Source organism: Diadema setosum, chromosome 1, assembly GCF_964275005.1.
Source record: "Diadema setosum chromosome 1, eeDiaSeto1, whole genome shotgun sequence".
Classification (NCBI taxonomy): Eukaryota; Metazoa; Echinodermata; class Echinoidea; order Diadematoida; family Diadematidae; genus Diadema; species Diadema setosum.
Genome location: NC_092685.1, coordinates 20715411 through 20733294, shown reverse-complemented (window position 1 = coordinate 20733294; position 17884 = coordinate 20715411). Strand labels below are relative to the sequence as shown.

The 17884-nt window shown below is 38.2% G+C and overlaps 1 protein-coding gene and 1 pseudogene across 1 annotated transcript in view; both read left to right on the top strand.

The window, feature by feature from the left end:
* Positions 1 to 1071: 1071 nt before the first annotated feature.
* Positions 1072 to 3542, top strand: LOC140228131 (uncharacterized; annotated as a pseudogene).
* Positions 3543 to 5880: 2338 nt separating this feature from the next.
* Positions 5881 to 17884, top strand: part of LOC140234778 (uncharacterized) — a 136881-nt gene continuing 124877 nt past the window's right edge. Inside the window, exon 1 of the mRNA XM_072314818.1 lies at positions 5881 to 5996. The gene's annotated coding sequence lies outside the window, so the exon portion shown is untranslated. The remainder of the gene's footprint in view (positions 5997 to 17884) is intronic.

The window sequence follows — 17884 nt, the reverse complement described above, 5'->3', positions numbered from 1 at the left end:
GAAATTTTGATACCAGCCTCATTTTGGCTCAAAAATAAACGAAGTGATCAAAATTGCACCCAAAGTCGAAGCAAATTTCCGAAAATATTGGTTTTGCGATGCCATCTGTATGCATGTAGGGTCACGTGACCTTCACGTTAACGAGAATTCCGGACTCGATTTTGTCTCAGCAGTGGCAAGTTTTGATCGCGCACGCACTGGCCGTAGTCCCGTATGTACAATTAGATGTCCTGTTCTGTAAAATAGTCGTCCACGGTATCGTATCACAGCTAGCGCTACGTAACTACTGGTTAGAACTAAAAGTACAGAGATCGATATAGATCATGACACGATCTACATGTACTAGTAAAATGTACATGACATCAGTCAATTTCCCTTGTTGTATTTGGCATAGACCCTGCACTATTTTATTATCATTATTATCATTATTTTTAATAGAACCAACAGTTACAGTGGTTTGTAAGTTCTACATTCTATAGTTTGATGAATTCAAAATACATTATGATGGTATGGGAATATGTACAATCATAATAATGTACCACCTCATACTAGTCATACTATCACAGTCGTAGCATTAGCATTTTGACAATTTGAATACAATGGGGTGATGTACCAATGTTTTTGTGACAAATGAAATATTATTTACTTCTGGTTCCACTGTGTTTTAATAGACTTGACAAATGCATGTTTCGTATACTACGTTCATGCCAAATGTCATTTTATTTTCATCTCAATTGTTGCTATTTCACTTTTTTCTTTTGCCTCTTTGTATCTTTGAACAATAGAAAGACAATGCTCTCCTTTATAAATGCCATTGGAATTGAACTGTATAGATTCCAGTTGTATACATTTTTGCAATTAGTTTCATTCCTGACAAATATTTAGAATAATTATAATTGTTGTGTAATTGAATTGTACTGTACATAGTCCTTCTCAAAGTATATATATTTTTTGAACTCTGAATTAACCTTTCAGCACCAACCCCTTGCGAGATGTGTGCCACAAAAGCAGCTTCTTGCCAAAGGTGTATGAAGACACCAACCAAACACCATCTCCTGCCCCAAGCCAACAATGCCCCACCAAGCCAGCCACTGCGGGGACACCAACCCGGTCAGCTCCTGCTCTACGCCAAGAGTGCTCAAGAGACAGAACATCCAAGCGTGTGACCCTCCCGCAGGAACTGGTAAATTGGATACAGGATTGCATCTGTAAATTATAATTCTTGCTCTTTTTAACTTGCACTCAAGTTCCTCAAACAGGGATTAATAAATTGAAATTTTAGTTGGTACAGTTGTATTGTAAATTTTTGTTAATGATTATTGAGCAATAGAAAAAGTGTAATGTTCTTATTTAAGATGCCACTGAACGTTAAGTCATGAAATTTAATTGTACACATTTTAAGAGTAGTCAAATGAATTATGGGCAGTAGCTTGAATGACTGTAATCCTTCTCTGGCTGTCATGTAATTGTAGTTCTTCTTGAAGAATATTTTTAAAACTCTGATTTGCCTTTCAGCACCAACCCCTTACCAGATATGTGTCACAAAAGCAGCTTCTTGCCAAAGGTGTATGAAGACACCAACCAAACACCATCTCCCCTGCCCAAGCCAACAATGCCCCACCAAGCCAGCCACTGCATGGATACCAACCCAGTCACTGCAGGGATACCAACCCAGTCAGCTCTTGCTCAACGCCAAGAGTGCTCAAGAGATGGAACATGCCGGAAATGCTCCATTACAGCTTGTTTGTATGACCCTCCCGCAGGAACTGGTAAATTGAATGCTGTACAGGATTGCATCTGTAAATTATTATTCTAGTTAAACCCATTTTATTTGGTCAGTATAACACTCAAGGTGTATCCCCAAGTCAGTAGAATGCTCATGAAGATCAACTGCTGCCCCCTCATTCTGCTCTTAGGTTTCACAGGTTGTAATCATGCTGGGTGAGAACTGTCTGGGCAAATGCCCCAGACATGTCCCACTATTCATGTATCCAGACATCACTCAATATGGCTGCTTTTCAGTTATTCAGGAAAAAGATTCTACTTTTGCTGACTTTTTTGGGATTTACAAGAGACATTGAACAAAGAAGAAATAATGTTGCATATTTAACAAGACAATGTTGATGTAAGAAAAATAAGTGTGTGAATAAGCAGTGCAAATGTAAAAAACAGGGGCAAAATTGTGGTCCTGGTTGTACATGCAGGAATTTTACAAATTTAGATAACCATGTAATTATGGAAAGTGAAGGTAGTGATAGTGACAATGTAAAATCTAGACACTGCAGATTTGTCTGAAAATGGTAAAGCCTTGCTTGCATTGTGATCAAAGTTGCACAACCAAGCATATGTGCATTTATACCTGTTTACAGAAACTTCTTTTTATTTCTTTTGTTTCAACAAAAAATTAAGGGGGGGGGGGTGTGCGCCGGTTGCGGTCCTCCCTGGATCCGCCACTGTGAAGATGTGTCAGTCAGTTTTGATAAGTTATTTTGTCTAATGCAGTGTGTGAAGAATGTGTGTGAATAATGAACATGTATTCATCTAAGAGCAATCCTACCTCTGCATACTACTAGTATACTGATTCTTTGTTTTAGCTTTCTCGTTTAAAGCCTGTATTATAGTTTATACATTTATGAATTATGTTATTTGCCCTAGGTTTGTGTGGCAAACTAAAGTTTTGATGGGCAGAATGTGACCAAATACCTACCCTCATCAAATTTGAAGTTCCACATACTGTAACAGTGGATATTTTCGCGCTTGGCCGGGTAAGAAGAGTTTCGCGTGATTTTAATTCCACGGAATCAAGACATCCCACACAGGAATATATGGCAAGCAAAAATATCCACATACTTTCATTTTCGCGCTAGTTTTTTGGTTGCGCGATATGCACGAAAATTTCAACAACGCGAAAATTTCCACTTTTACAGTAATCATTCTCTTACAAAGCTTTTATGTATGTGAAAAGGAAAGTACAAATACAGGTGTATCACTGAAAGTAGCTGTGTATGACAAAGGAGGTACTAAGCCTCCTTGGTATGGTATTATATTGTATGTATAATAGATACCAGGCATGCAGCCAACATTTTTAAAGACACGTATAAGATTGGGAGAGAACTGGAATAACGAAATGTTGGACATCAGATACCTCAGTCTATGAAAATGTGAGTTATATACAGCTGAGTTATTACACTGAGAAATACGCGTGTTGTCACAATCATTCCTATGACTACCACTTATGTATGATACACTTACATGCGTTGATGATCTGATTGGTTAAGCATGTACAAATTCATGTGGTTGCTATCATTATTACATCATAATAATACAACTTGATCTTGACTGCAAGTCAGCATGCTCATAAGAAACGCACAATGCCTCTACTCAGATACCACACTCGGGCATTGCCATAAGCATTCCCCATGACTACCACTTTAAAGGAAATATTCATTTTGTTTATTTTCATAATTGTTATTGTGAACCCTGAGGAAGACATTCATGTATTCTTCGAAAATTCAGCCTGAATAAATAGCGCTGTTGGACTGAAATGCATTACTACTCCACTTTGCCATCTTTCATATACTGTATAATAGTCCGTCGCTGGGGTGACAAGACCTTGTATCTGCAATTTTGGTGAAAATGACTTTTTTGGATTAATGGTCAAATAATGGGTTAAGTGATGTCCTGTCCAAATCCCAACTGTCTTACTCCAAAAATGAAGCCACCACGGCATGTCAAAGGAAAGGCTATCCCATTCGCTACAGTGCTTTGGCCGCCATGTTTTTTGGCTCTCCTGAACCTTTGACATTTTGTAGATACTGTACGTGGTCTTGTCGCCCCAGCGACAATATATATATATATATATATATATATATATATATATATATATATATATATATATATAGCATATATATATGCTGTTCTTGCCAAATACATGTAGTACTAGTGGTACATGTGCCTTAAAAGATGTAAACAACCAACCTTGCCAACAGAAATGTTTTTGTTTTGTTTGTTTTTTTGCATCACATCCTGTTTAACAAAGAGCAATAATGTTTACTATATTTTGTTAGTTTGTTATGAACTTTAGGGTAATCCGTATGATAATGAAAAGTTTTTTCCTGTCATCCTATACTGCCAAGTAGTTGAAAAGATAATGCAGAATAACTGAAGAGCGTTGTGGAAACTGGGTAGAGGAGAGAGAAAGAAAGAGAGAGAGATGTCCAGTTTAAGGAGGGGAAAACAAGCAAGAGTGTGAAAGTCGTGTCTTGTGGAATTTGAATGTGGATTTCAAATCAGTGTAAATTAATGAATGCTACACTGATGATTACTTTTTTCTGTTTTGATAAAAAGGCTCGAGTACACATACATGTACATCAATCTATACAATCCATAGTAGATTTTCAGCTTTTGTTCTCTTGTCTTGCTAGCAGCTTGCTTCCATCCACCAGAGACAAATGATGAAATGTAAAAAAAAAAAATAATAATAATAATAATAATAAAACATGAAAGATATATACATTGTATTTAAATATCTAAGAACATAACAGATCCGCAAGGAAGCCAGCTTGCTTTGACTATCATCATTCTCTGAGTCCCATCAGTGATTAGTTACCACAGCCTATGTACCGTCTTGTCATCTGGACACTACAATGACCAATGCACCCATTCACACAAGTGTCCAGAGAAATACAAGTACACCTATGCTGGACTAGTACTACCACTGGCTGCTGCTGTTGCTGGCACTACTGGTATGGTATTACAAGTGTACTAGTACTACTAATGTACTAGTAGTCCACTACTACTATAGCTACTACAGTGTACTAGTACTACTATTAGTGCTACTACTACTACTATACTATAGCTACTTACTACAGTGTACTACTACTAGTTCATAACAATCATAGGCACGTATAGATATACACGTGATACTTCTTACGGAAATACCTGCTTCTGTGTTTCACCAAAGCGAGTGTTCGGTGCAGTTACCGTTTTTGCTGCAGTCGCAACACTGCAAAACGAATACTTGGGACTACACTGACGGGTTCGTGTTTGCACTCTGTATATATTCACATTCTTCTGTCGATTCCTTCATTTATTTTGATCGATTGGACTCATCAAAAGACGAGATACATACTGAAATGTGATAATAAGTGTTCAAATCAACTTCAAAATGGTTTGATGTTAGTCTATAAACAGTTAGTTTTACGTCGGGCCCGGCAAAAGCAGAAGCCGTAAGTGGAGATTCACTATGACGTCATTCATGGCAGCCTCTGCAGACGGTAATCGACCAATCACAGCACAAGGAAATCGGATTGTCTTCATTAGGGCTAGTTGACAGTGTAGTTGCTCTAGATTTTGCTGGATCCTGACCCATCTACACGAAATGACCCATAAAGAGTTACATTTTTCGATTGATTGATACATTTCCCCCCATTTCATGATGCTTTTTTATTAACTCATTGTCTAGAAAAGTGAAATTTACCGGATGATTTTGAATTGAATTATTTTTTTTTCAACACGATTTTTGATGTGAAATTATAAAATGTTATCGCAGTCTTTTCTACTTGATATTATGATTTCTGAAAAATTCAGAATTTCGCTGATCATCTGCAAAAAAACCTGGTTTGATATCATGCACATGAAGTGAAATATCGCAGATTGAAAACCAGTCCTCGAACACGGCACGAGAGACCATTTCAAGGTCACACCGCTGCGCTGTAGAATGATTTAGACACATTTTCGCGACGCTGCCGGCTGGCTGAACGTTAGGTATGCCGCAACAGTTCGGTGAGTACGCCTCCTCTCGATCACGTCATTACTGTCGATGCGATGTCTTTTGTATTTTGTGCACTTCCGGTATTGCTCCACATAGGTACACACACTACGCGACCAACGGAACGGTGAGGATCACATCCTGAGACAAAGTTGAGTTGAGAATTACTTGTCATCAAGACAGGCTGACTTAATTGGAAAACTACTGGCCGTAGCGGTTTACAGACGTAAGTCAATGATACTTTGTATTACTAGATCTACTTGTTATCCCACGTATTATTCACATACACTGTTCAAAATAATCGAGTTTATCTGTATCTAACGCCTGCTTGGCCAGACGTACTGGCGGATTGCTGCTGCTCTACGATCCGACTGTACAGTATACAGTTTGTATTGATGCGTCAGTGCAGTGGCCGTGTGTTGCATTCCACCGCACTGCGCTCCAACCCCGTGTACTTTTTGGGGCTATGCTATGCTGTATGGGCGACCATGGACCTACAAGTCAAACGACCGATGTAATGTTGGGCATCAAGACATCTGAACATAACAATAGTCTAGTCTTTATACCAAAAAGCAACTGGAAACATGGGAACTGCGTCGTCAAAGGCGATGAATCAGTTCGGGAAACCCACTCACAAGGGGGGCCCCTCCTTATAAGTAACCCGTCCCCCTTATAAGTAACCCCGTCCCCCTTATAAGTAACCCCCGGGGCACCCCTTAAAAGGAGTCTCCACGCTTTTTTGCAATGCAACGCGAAAATGAAAGGACTGCGGCAATTCGCTTGATTATGTCCATAAAGCTTCACAAGTTTCCTAGTTACTCACGAAATTTGAGCAAAATCGGTTTGAGGCATCATATCTAAAATCATGGATTTAAATGCGACGTCAAACGACCCGTGCGAATGCTGAAATGCGAGCGATTACTGGCGTGAGTGTCGCCAGGCGCGGCGGCGCGGCAATGCTTGAGTGCAGACGTGGCGACTGAGTACGGAGGTCAGTCACCACGTCTGCACTCAAACATTGCCGCGCCGCCGCGCCTGGCGACACTCACGCCAGTAATCGCTCGCATTTCAGCATTCGCATGAGTCGTTTGACATCGCATTTAAATCCATGATTTTAGATATGATGCCTCAAACCGATTTTGCTCAAATTTCGTGAGTAACTAGGAAACTTGTGAAGCTTTATGGACATAATCAAGCGAATTGCCGCAGTCCTTTCATTTTCGCGTTGCATTGCAAAAAAGCGTGGAGACTCCTTATAAGGGGTGCCCCGGGGGTTACTTATAAGGGGGACGGGGTTACTTATAAGGGGGACGGGTTACTTATAAGGAGGGGCCCCCCTTGTGAGTGGGTTTCCCGAACTGGAATGAATACCCATGGGCCATGGAAGATTCTGAATGCAGGCTGAGCCTCTTGGCTCTAGTAGTAGTACTAGGCTCTATTCAGATCCAGGTGTGGTCCTGAGATGAGCTGGGTCATGGCTAACTGCGACCAGCCCCAACGAATACAACGTTGGGGCTGCGCCGTTTCGCATTCAGATCTTAATGTTGTAGTCTCTTGTACAAAACGAGTGCCGTTCCGGCGCTATATTTCCTTAATTTTTCAACAAAAACTACTAGGAATACTTACATGGGTCGATTAAACCAAAATGATTCCAATCGGCGACTGTTTGATGCATTTCATTGCTTATGATGCAGAAAATGTCTTATAAGGCGAATTATCTTCAGCTCACCTTGTGCGCTTGTGCAAGTTATTGTGAGTTTAGCGAGCATCGGTGAGCTGAAGATAATTCGCCTTATAAGACAACATTTTCTGCATCATAAGCAATGAAATGCGTCAAACAGTCGCCGATTGGAATCATTTAGGTTTAATCGACCCATGTAAGTATTCCTAGTAGTTTTTGTTGAAAAATAAAGGAAATATAGCGCCGGAACGGCACCCGTTTTGTACAAGAGACTACAACATTAAGATCTGAATGCGAAAACGGCGCAGCCCCAACGCTGTACGCGTTGGGGCTGGTCGCAGTTAGGTCATGGCCAGGTGGAGCTCGAATGGAGTGGCGTCAAACTTAAATTTTATGGGTTCATTGTCCCAGAATTTATCCAAACCAACTTCAAAACTGAAGACACTGGGTGCATCTATGAAGTTTCGTGGTAAACTATTCCATGGTTTCCTGATACGCATGTAAAATGAGTTTCTTCTTGTAGTGGTATGTGATCAAAAAATATCTACAGTGTATGGTAACCCTGCTACATATCGACCACCCTTATTGAAACCGACCGCGTAGTATTGGCGCACAGAACGCTTAGTACGCACTTCACTGTGTGCAGAGCACATAAAAATGGATTGGCTTTGACCGTTGATGAGGATGTGTGGGAAAACGCGAAAGTTCACTGTTCATTAATGGTTTTAATCAAGGACAAAATTTCGAATGAATATTTTAACCGAATCGTAATGTAATGTCTATAGAAGTTTCTAAAAAGCTTTGTACAACATGGTGTTCAATACAACTCAGTTTGCGTGCATTGTCAATGCAAAAACAGCGGTCGATCTCAATAAGGAGCGGCATCGCGGGGAGCTGAAACGAGGCCACGCAAGTTCGACGGCGATATTTTTGCACTGAAACTTCGAATTGAAAAGGGAACAAAGGCATTTGATTGTGTTGGATTTTCTAAATCACATAGGTCAAGTTTTTACATGAATTTCAGTGTTAAATATTCTTATCAAGCAAATAAACATTAGGCGGTCGATGAGTAGTAGGTCCAACCATATAACTTTTTGCTATGTCCTCTTGTGCAATTTTTAAAAAATCTTTATGTGTTGTCTGTTGCTGTTTTCTGCATGATCGTGATGATGTTCAGTTTACAAATCTTCATCAGTATAATCACCATAACATAGGCTATTGGGCTAGCATTAAATTTTCTTCACCATGGTATTGGTCCATGGCCATGCCCTATCTCAATGATTTGTCTGTGGCATTGCTACATTGTATTTTGAAAGGCCCAAGAAAACTATGATGTATTAATCATGCAAGCCCACAAATTTACTAGTCTTGTTCGATTTGCACACTTCTGTCTTCAGAAGAGTACAATTCGTAGATGACTGAATAATGTCTTAATGATAGTGAGAACCAACATGTCTACAAGTACAACTTAAAAAAAAAAATGTTTACAAAGACCAGACAGTGACGCTTGAAGCAGATTGTCCATGGTTCGACAACCCGTGCCAAAGCTCAACCACACGCAAAAGCAGGCATGATATTCTGTAGATTTAAATATGATTTCAGACTTTTTTAAATCAAGTTTACACACATTTTGCTTTTTCCATGTATCAAAATCACCTGAAAAAGTTGATCAATTTCCGATTTTTTTTCAACAAACCTCAATATCATCCCTGCAAAAGGCATGGGTTTTACATGTAGCGGGCAGTCGGATTTTGGACGGCATTACGGTTGAATTATGGCCGGCTTGCTGTAATTGAAATTTGAATGGAATGCACACTGAATGGTGACTTGATGCAGTTTTTTTTTTTTTTTTTTTTTTATTTAATAGTTCTGTTGAGCTGTGTAAAAATGTGATCTACCACCAGATACCTCTGAAAAATTGACTTTTTTTTTAAGTCGCTATATAAAGATGGCATTAAGTGGCAATCAAGTTAATAGATAAAGACCATTTAAGCCCAACCACCATTTGAAAAGAGAGCACTTGGTGATTGAAATCAACTGGGTATCTGTTTATCCAGTTGAGGTCATGTGGACAAGTAAAACTGAATGTAAAAAGAAATAATCAAGCAAAGCAAATTGTACAGCAAACAAGCAAAAACAGCTGAAGACGATGTCAACCTGAAATTTCAAGTACAATGTAGACTTTTCGTTGTTTGATTTGTTAGACTTTTGGTTAAATACAGAAAGTACGGGATACTGTTTTAAGACTTTTATAAAGAAGGTACTGGGTTCAAAACCTGTGTGAGGCTGGTGTATTCATCCTTCCAGGACAAGAAGTTTGGCTTACAGTCATGAATGTCTCTCTTGAACCAATGTGTAGGGTAATGATTATGATACATTGTAGGACTCTCTGTGGTAGAGTTCTATTGATATGACTGCAGAGGCTACCGTGGATTAAAGAATATATACAGATATATTTCATGACTATTATGGTGATCATCATCATCATCTTCATTTTTGTCTTTATTGGTTTTTTTTAATATCGTTTATAAATTCATCACGATCGAAGAGGAAATCCACCCCAAAAATAAATTTCAAAAGAAAGAGAAAAATATTCCCTACAGAACGCTACAAAAATGACAAATATTGGATAAGAAATGAAAGGAAGATAGGACATTTTGAAATTTCACATTTTTTTCTGAAAACATTTCTTGACCAGATCTTGTGAATGATCAAAGTAGAAAGTTGTCGATGTCATGCTCTCACAATTTCTTATTCATTTCATTTACAGAAATGACAAAAATCTCATATTTCTGCTGTATAAAATGATATAAAACCTGTCTTAAAACCACCCAAAATAACAAAAAAAAAAAAAAAGCAAATGTTAACTGATATATATCTTGGTAGGTGAACATGCTTTTACTTGTATTAGCTAAAAATAATGATTTTTCTGAATTTCATATATGTACAAGTATAACATACACAAAAAATTGCGAGGGTATGATATCATCAACTCACTGATGTTGTAATACACTAAAACTGTACCCTGTATGACAGAAGGATTACAAAAGTCATTTTTTGAAAGTGCCATCTGGTCCATCTAATTGATGATGTGATATTACGTATTTTCAAAACATTATGTCAGGAAATATCTTCAGTAATTTCCATGTTGTACGATAATGCTTGTAAATAAGTTTCTTAGACTGTACATTGAAGTCCTAACCTTTTATAGAATCATTTGAGTATTTCTATAATGTATACACAAGTGATGTACATTGTAAATGTACAAATGTACCTAGGATCTTGTTTACAGTACTGGTAATGTGCATTCTTTACAGTATGTTCCTCGAGCGTGTACATTGTAATACTTCCACTCCCAGAAAGTGGGATGGATTTGATTCTGATTTAATTACATGTGTGCCTCTAATACAAAAGTCTATGGGATTGAGAGCACTGAGCAAAAACCATGTACACATTTCTGGCATACCATTCACATTGTTCATACAGTATCTGTGGGGACAGAACAATTGGATTCAGGGGAACCCTAGAAATGTAATGCATGGAGCTCTTTCTTGTTTAGAACCTGGTGTTTGAAGGTATTTGTAATGCTGGGTATAATACATTGGGATATAAAAATATATACAATCTGCATAGAGGTGGATAATGTGGCAGGACCAAAGTTTCAATATTGTACATTTGATTTTAATTCAGCTCTGTTGCTGGCAGTATCCACCGAGTCATGATCTTTTAAGTTTACAGCGTACCCCTGGTAAATGTGTTTTCAGATACCCAGGGCCCCGTTTTATCAAAAGATAAAATCGATTTTAAATTTCCTTACCACACAGGCCGCCATAGACTTACAGTTGAAATCAACTATATAATCAATTTTAACTCTTCATAAAACAGGGCTGTTCTGAACCAGTTTCTTGGCAAAGACTACATTGTGTGCTGCTTAATGTCAAAGAATAAAAGCACAGCGTTCAGTCTTGATATCAATAATATTTCACATCAGGCACATTGCTGCATGACTGACCAAATCCTGTAAATTTCCATGCATTTAAAGGTTTCTGAAGAACTTATTACATGTTTTTTCATCAGTGCGCATGTCTTACACAGCATATCAAAGTCTTAGTTGAATGACTTATAAACACTTGGTAAAATGACAAAATATTGCCAAAGCATGGTGAAAGCAGTCAAACCCAATACAAAAAACACAACAAACAAACAAACAAACAAACAATAGCAGACATGTGCTGAATACAATGTGTTCACAAGAGAAAGCATACAATGCAATACAGTACATAGAAGTTCAACCACAGCTTGCCTTTCACTGGTCAGTTGAAGAAAACCTGTGTGCTTGTGATGATGATGTCTGAAGGGCGGTCCACTCAGTGGTTCTTCCTGTTGAAGAGTCCCTTCCGTTGTCTGCCCTGCCTCTAGATACCAGACCTTGGGGGGGGGGGGGGGGGGGGGGGGGCGATTTAGTTGTCACATTGATATCATATGATAGCACTGCAGGGAGAATTACCATTTCGCATGAGATTGCAGTGACCTACACAGGCTGTCTTGAGTTTGAAAGAATCATGTACAATGTATTATACTTGTTACTCTGCAAGCCCAATAAAATGTTGTCATTGTGATAACATTGACTTGCAAATTTTGGTATTCTCCAAGTCTTCGGACTCTGCTTTGTGCAGTTTTTGTCCCAATTCATAGAAAAACAGCAACCAAATAGATAGTGTTGAGAAACATAATCTTTTAGGTTTAGATACAGCCAAGTTTGGAGTATAGAAAATCTCTTTAGGCATTTTAACACAATAGATGAATGGGAAACACCTCAGTAAAGTGCTCCATAAAAACATTAAAATTTAAGATTTCAAAGCATTTTCATGTCTTGACATTTGGAAGAAAAATAAAAAGACATACATTTTTAAAGGGTGTGTACAGTTCTGGTCGAGGTGAGGATTTAGCTTTTAACGTTTTGCGAGATATTCAGAAATCACTCTATGAGATGTCAAAGAGCATGCAGTTCTAAGGGGTATCAAAAGTTTATTCGATGAAAATCGGTTTTGAAATGGCTGAGATATCAAAAAACAAGGTGAAACAAAGAGACCCTAATAAAGTTGTGGCATGTCGTCTTTTATTATTAGCACTTTTTTGGATATCTCGGCCATTTGAAAACCAATTTTCATCAAATAAACGTTGAATCCTTCTTAAAATTACATGCTCTTTTATATTTCATAAGAGGCTTTTCATTATCTCACTTAGGAATGTTCAAAACATGAATCCCCACCTCAACCAGTACTGTACAGTCCCTTTAAAGTTCAAGTTTTAAACATTGTCAAATTTGATATCTTTTAGCCAAATCACCTTATTATACACTAAGATTTCATAAAAATTCTAATGTCTGCTACTTTACTGGAGGAACGTGACAGGTCACCAGTGCATGTAGGCCTTATACGTTTGTTGATGTTTGTATTGTATGAGAGACACCCAAACAATAACATTGGTTGATTGCATGTATGGTATCCTTTGCCACAGATAGTGCAGGAGATTGTTAGCATGCTAAACACTGTCTCAAGTGTCTGCTGAGCAACTGATCTCTCCCTCTCTGTCTGTCTGTCTGTCTGTCTTACACATCACCCTCCGCCAAGAGACACGTAACTCCTGTAGGAGTAAATTGTAGAAAACTGTGTCAATGAGGACACAATATGCGCAAACATTTGTTACACAGAAGTAATATAGGACTATAATTGATTTCTCTCACAATAGATTGCCATGGCAGCCTCAAAGCTTCAAATTGAAGTTTTCTCTTTGAATCTAAATGCAATTCCAGCAAATTAGGACAGAAACTGACTGTTTGCCTTGTACTTTAAGATGTTTATGTACATTTTACATTGTTTAATGTCAATATTCATATGCCTGTAATTTAATAGTACTGGTACATACATTGTCAATCGGAAAGTAGCAAAAAATTAACATTTAAGGCAATGTGAATGGCTAATGTGGTACACAATTTGTATACCTGTCACATCGTTTTCCATACGGTCTACGTCTTTAGGTGTATAACTCAAGTCTACAGAGGGTTTGGGAGGAGGTACTAGTATTTGTATGAGTCTGTGGGACTGCATGTTGCTAGATACATTGTACAACACTTGTAGGTGGGAAAGATAATGACATCCAATGTATGATAATGCTGGGAAATAAATGATAGATTGCCTCGTGAAAAGATAATTTTTGGCACAAAGAGATTCATAATGTGGAATGCCCTCTTTGTCCACAGTTACAATTTTAATGAAATTTAGGGGGGGGGGATCTGCTCAGATGTTGGTTCATTTAGCAGAGGCAGCTTACAGAATGTACAGTGAATGCCTCAGGACTTTATAAAAGTTTTTTGCTCCTGTTGTCTGTAACATCTGCTTGTCTGTCCTCTGAAATCCTGCGGCAAGTGATGATGGCGTCAGCATTGTAGGAACACATGGAAATTTGAACATTGCCTCACATCTTGCAGCGAAACCTGCCTAACCACATAGTTTGGTGTAATAATTGTGACACAACCATTCACCGCAAGTGGTAATTCCATGCTCTGTGCACGTGTTTCATGTGCTGTAAATTGGAGAAAATATATGTGTACACACTGACGAGAGATATGTTTTACATTCTGAGTTTTGCTTTATTCAGTGACCCGATATGCATTGTGGTAGAGTCAATCCTGCACTGTACATCAGTACTTTGCTTTACATTATAGAGTTTCGAAAGTGTGCCAGAAAATTGATGAATTAATGTAACAGCTGAAATTATTGCATGATCATTTTCTTTTACAGGTCTGCTAGGGTGAATTTTGTGTTTTTCATTGACTGTCTACACATCTGAAATGGTGATAAAGATTCATGTGAACAAAATGCAGTGTACAAGATCTTGTCACATTCTTATTTTTGCATCAATATCATGTCATGCAAAACCTGTGTAAATTTCCACACTGTAAGGAATATTCCATGTTTTTGATAATGGCAGCGTACAAATTGTAATGTACTAAGTACAGTAAGTTTCAAGCCAAGTAACCACTATTTATCTTCAAAACTGTCTCACCATTAGGGATCCAATGTTTGGGTGTGATGTCAAACCCAGAGTTCATCTCCAGTGTCTTGTTTGTTTTGAAATCAGGTTGTGTTTGCATTTTGGTTGCAATCTCTAATAACCTGATTTGTTTTATGACATAATCTGTTGAGATTGCTGGAATTGTTGTTGGACAGGAAAGGGAAAGGGGGTGAGTTGGACATTACTTGCAAGGTTATTTTGAGAGAAAGTTACAGCCCGCTGATTAGTCCCATAAACCAGTTTATGATCATAAGAATTATAGCCCACGAGCAGTTGCAACTGTCATGCAGCCATTAATTTGCGGCGTTTATTTTTCAAGGGTGGAAATCAAATATTAACTCTGCAGAGAAACGACTTGTTGCCTTGGGACATGACTCATTAACTTTGGCCCTACCTTCAAAATATTTGCACAGAAAAAGAAAAAGAAAAAAAAAGATCTGCAGAGGGTGTACAACTGCGCTGCGTAAGATGATGTTGGCCAGTTAGGGAGGTTGGCAGCCCTGAGTGGACTTCACTTTGGGATGTTTGCCTGCGTATCCAGCGCACTGCCGCGCGAGATAAGCAAGATACGAAGATGGTTATCAGCCCTTCCTGCATTCCTGAAGAATGTTTGTCGACACGTGTAAAATCTCATAATGACATGTGCACGGTAATCAATCCCCACCTAGACTGAAGCCGTAGGAATGTGTTGGATATGGTTGTATGATGGTGTCTTTTGTGATATTATCAATCTCTACATGATTTAAAAAAAAAAAAAGAAATGTGGGTCTTACTTTGTACGAGGAACATTTGAAGTGTCTTCTTTGAAATGGCAAAAAATGTAGTGAAATTACTTGAATGAACTTGTAAGCTTTACACTGTGGTATTTACAGGGATGCCAGATTTCAGGCAAAACTTAAATTCAGGCCCTAGTAAGTATCAGAGTTCAGACCCTTTTATGTACACATGTGCAAAGTACAATGTAGCTTCATGTATAGGCCTACATGTACGTATGTAGGCCTACGTGTATATTTCAAGCTCTCTTTTTCATTCTAATTGGCATAACTGATTTTAAATAAGTATCTTAGTTTGTACATGTATAGTGTTTTACAATTACGTGGTAAAATAAGCTTTTATTTCTCCCATTTTCTCTTTCTCTCTCTTTATTTGAGTACCTTGTATGTTGTACTGTATACATAATTACACACACACACTACATGTACCGGTATACCAAGTATGTGTGTGTGTTATCTGTATATTTATAAATGCATTATTTAATGCTAGTTATGATATGAGTATATTGTGGATGGAGTAAAAGAGAAAAAATGGCATCTTGTCAAAATGCAGTTTCCCTGTGAATCTTCGAAAGCCTGGATGTGTCTCCCATAAAAAGAGAACTGGTAAACAAAGATGCCCCGGGGGCAATTCTTGCCGAAGACCGGGCTTGCTGTGAAAAAGGGGTTGCTGATGTGTCAGTCCCCTCCTGTTGGTCACACAATTGTGAGGCTCAAGAATGTGCATTGTTTAATCATTGAACAATTCAACATTGCACAGCTAGTTCAGAGTTCAAAGTCTGTGATGTACTAGTACCTCATGTACAATTGTACATGCAGGCTTGTACTCTCCTGTATATAGAGTACACTGTATGTTTTAATCCGAAGTGTGAAATCCAGTTAATATGTGACGTTACCTTTTGCCTTAGATGTACTGTTTATTATTAGGTGATCCGAGTATCCTCTCGGATCACCTTCTGTTTTTGTACGGATTCTTTCTTCTTCTTCTTCTTTTTCTTCTTCTTTCTCCCCAAAAGTTGTGCATCGATTAGCTCAGAAAGTCCTCTTCCTATCAATTTCAAACTTATACCATATATGTATCGTGTCCCAAAGACGACAGCGCAAGTAAAATCATAGTGATCAGTCGACCGTGACGTCACTATGACGTCATTATATGAAAACACATTTTCATGCATATCTCATTAATAGAATGGAATTCTTCAATGAAATTTACGTGACATATATTTTAAGTCAAGCGAATTCTACTCATATTCTCAGAATTCATATTCATTTTAAAACGCGCGCGTACGCGCGCGTTGAAATATTTGTATGCTCAGATCGAGCTCAAATTTTTTTTGCACACGTTTCAGACCATTTAGAGCATTTTTTGAAAAATTGAAAAAATTTTACGGACGCGTACGCGCGCGCGCATATACGCACGCATAGCTCATATGCAATAGAAATTTCCCGTTTTTTCACACTTATCGCCTGCCTGAAATGTCAGGGAATATGTCTACCAAGTTTCAAGTCAATCCGACTCAATATGACGTCATACGGGCCCGTCAAAGTTGAAATTCCGCGCGCGCGTCAATGGCGATATACAGTGCAACAATGCCAAAAAACCGCCAATTTTAAATCCGATTTTACTCGTCAGGATGGACGGTGACCCCCTATTTTCTTTACATATTCTGAAAGCTGATGAGTTGTACATGTCATTTCATGGGTTGGCGATGCTGGAAAAATGATTAAAAGATATCAAATTTCTTAATAAAATAAAAAGAGCAAATTTTCAAAATGACGTCATTAAATGACAAGTTCACTCGAGCGTATCTTACTTATCCTTGGCCAATTTTCACCCAGATTTCAGTACGTTGCAGCTTACTTAATGCTCTTTCATTAATATAATAACAACATTTTGATTAGATGACGGCATCACCTCGTAATATTGGATTGAAAGTAATCTTGTCAAATTTGACCAGTTTACGTGTTATCTTAATGGGAGTGCAGTTTTTCTGGAAATGAAAATTGACATGACTTTCTTTTTCGAGCACTAGCTCACCTATGCTTCGGTGAATTTCTCTAAGATTTTAATATGTTGTAGCTGAGACTTTGGGCTATCGTAAGTGTGCCCTTCATTTTTTCATACGGTATCGGGATCACGTCCAAAAACTTGGTTGAAATCAAAGCCTATCTTCGATGTATTTTCATATTTCTTTCTTTTTCCAACTTTCTTTGCAATAACTCAAGAAAAACATACTCTATCACCACCATATTTTGCACATGTTTAGTTCATGTCACGTGCATTATTTCATAAAATAACAACTACTTCACCAGACGCCATCTTGGGTATGTAAATTAGGGTCAAAGGTCATAAATGTTTCATCCTGTATCTTGGTGAATACATGTTCTATCTTCCCCATATTTTGCACACGTAAAGACCGTGTTACAGGGATCATTTTACAAAATAACCACTTTTTGCTCAGATGCCATCTTGTCTGTGCAGATCGGGGTCAAAGGTCATATGTACTTCTTTCTTTATCTTCGTTATGACGTGTTATCTCTATGGGAGGGAATTTTTCTAGATGTGAAAATTGACATGATTGT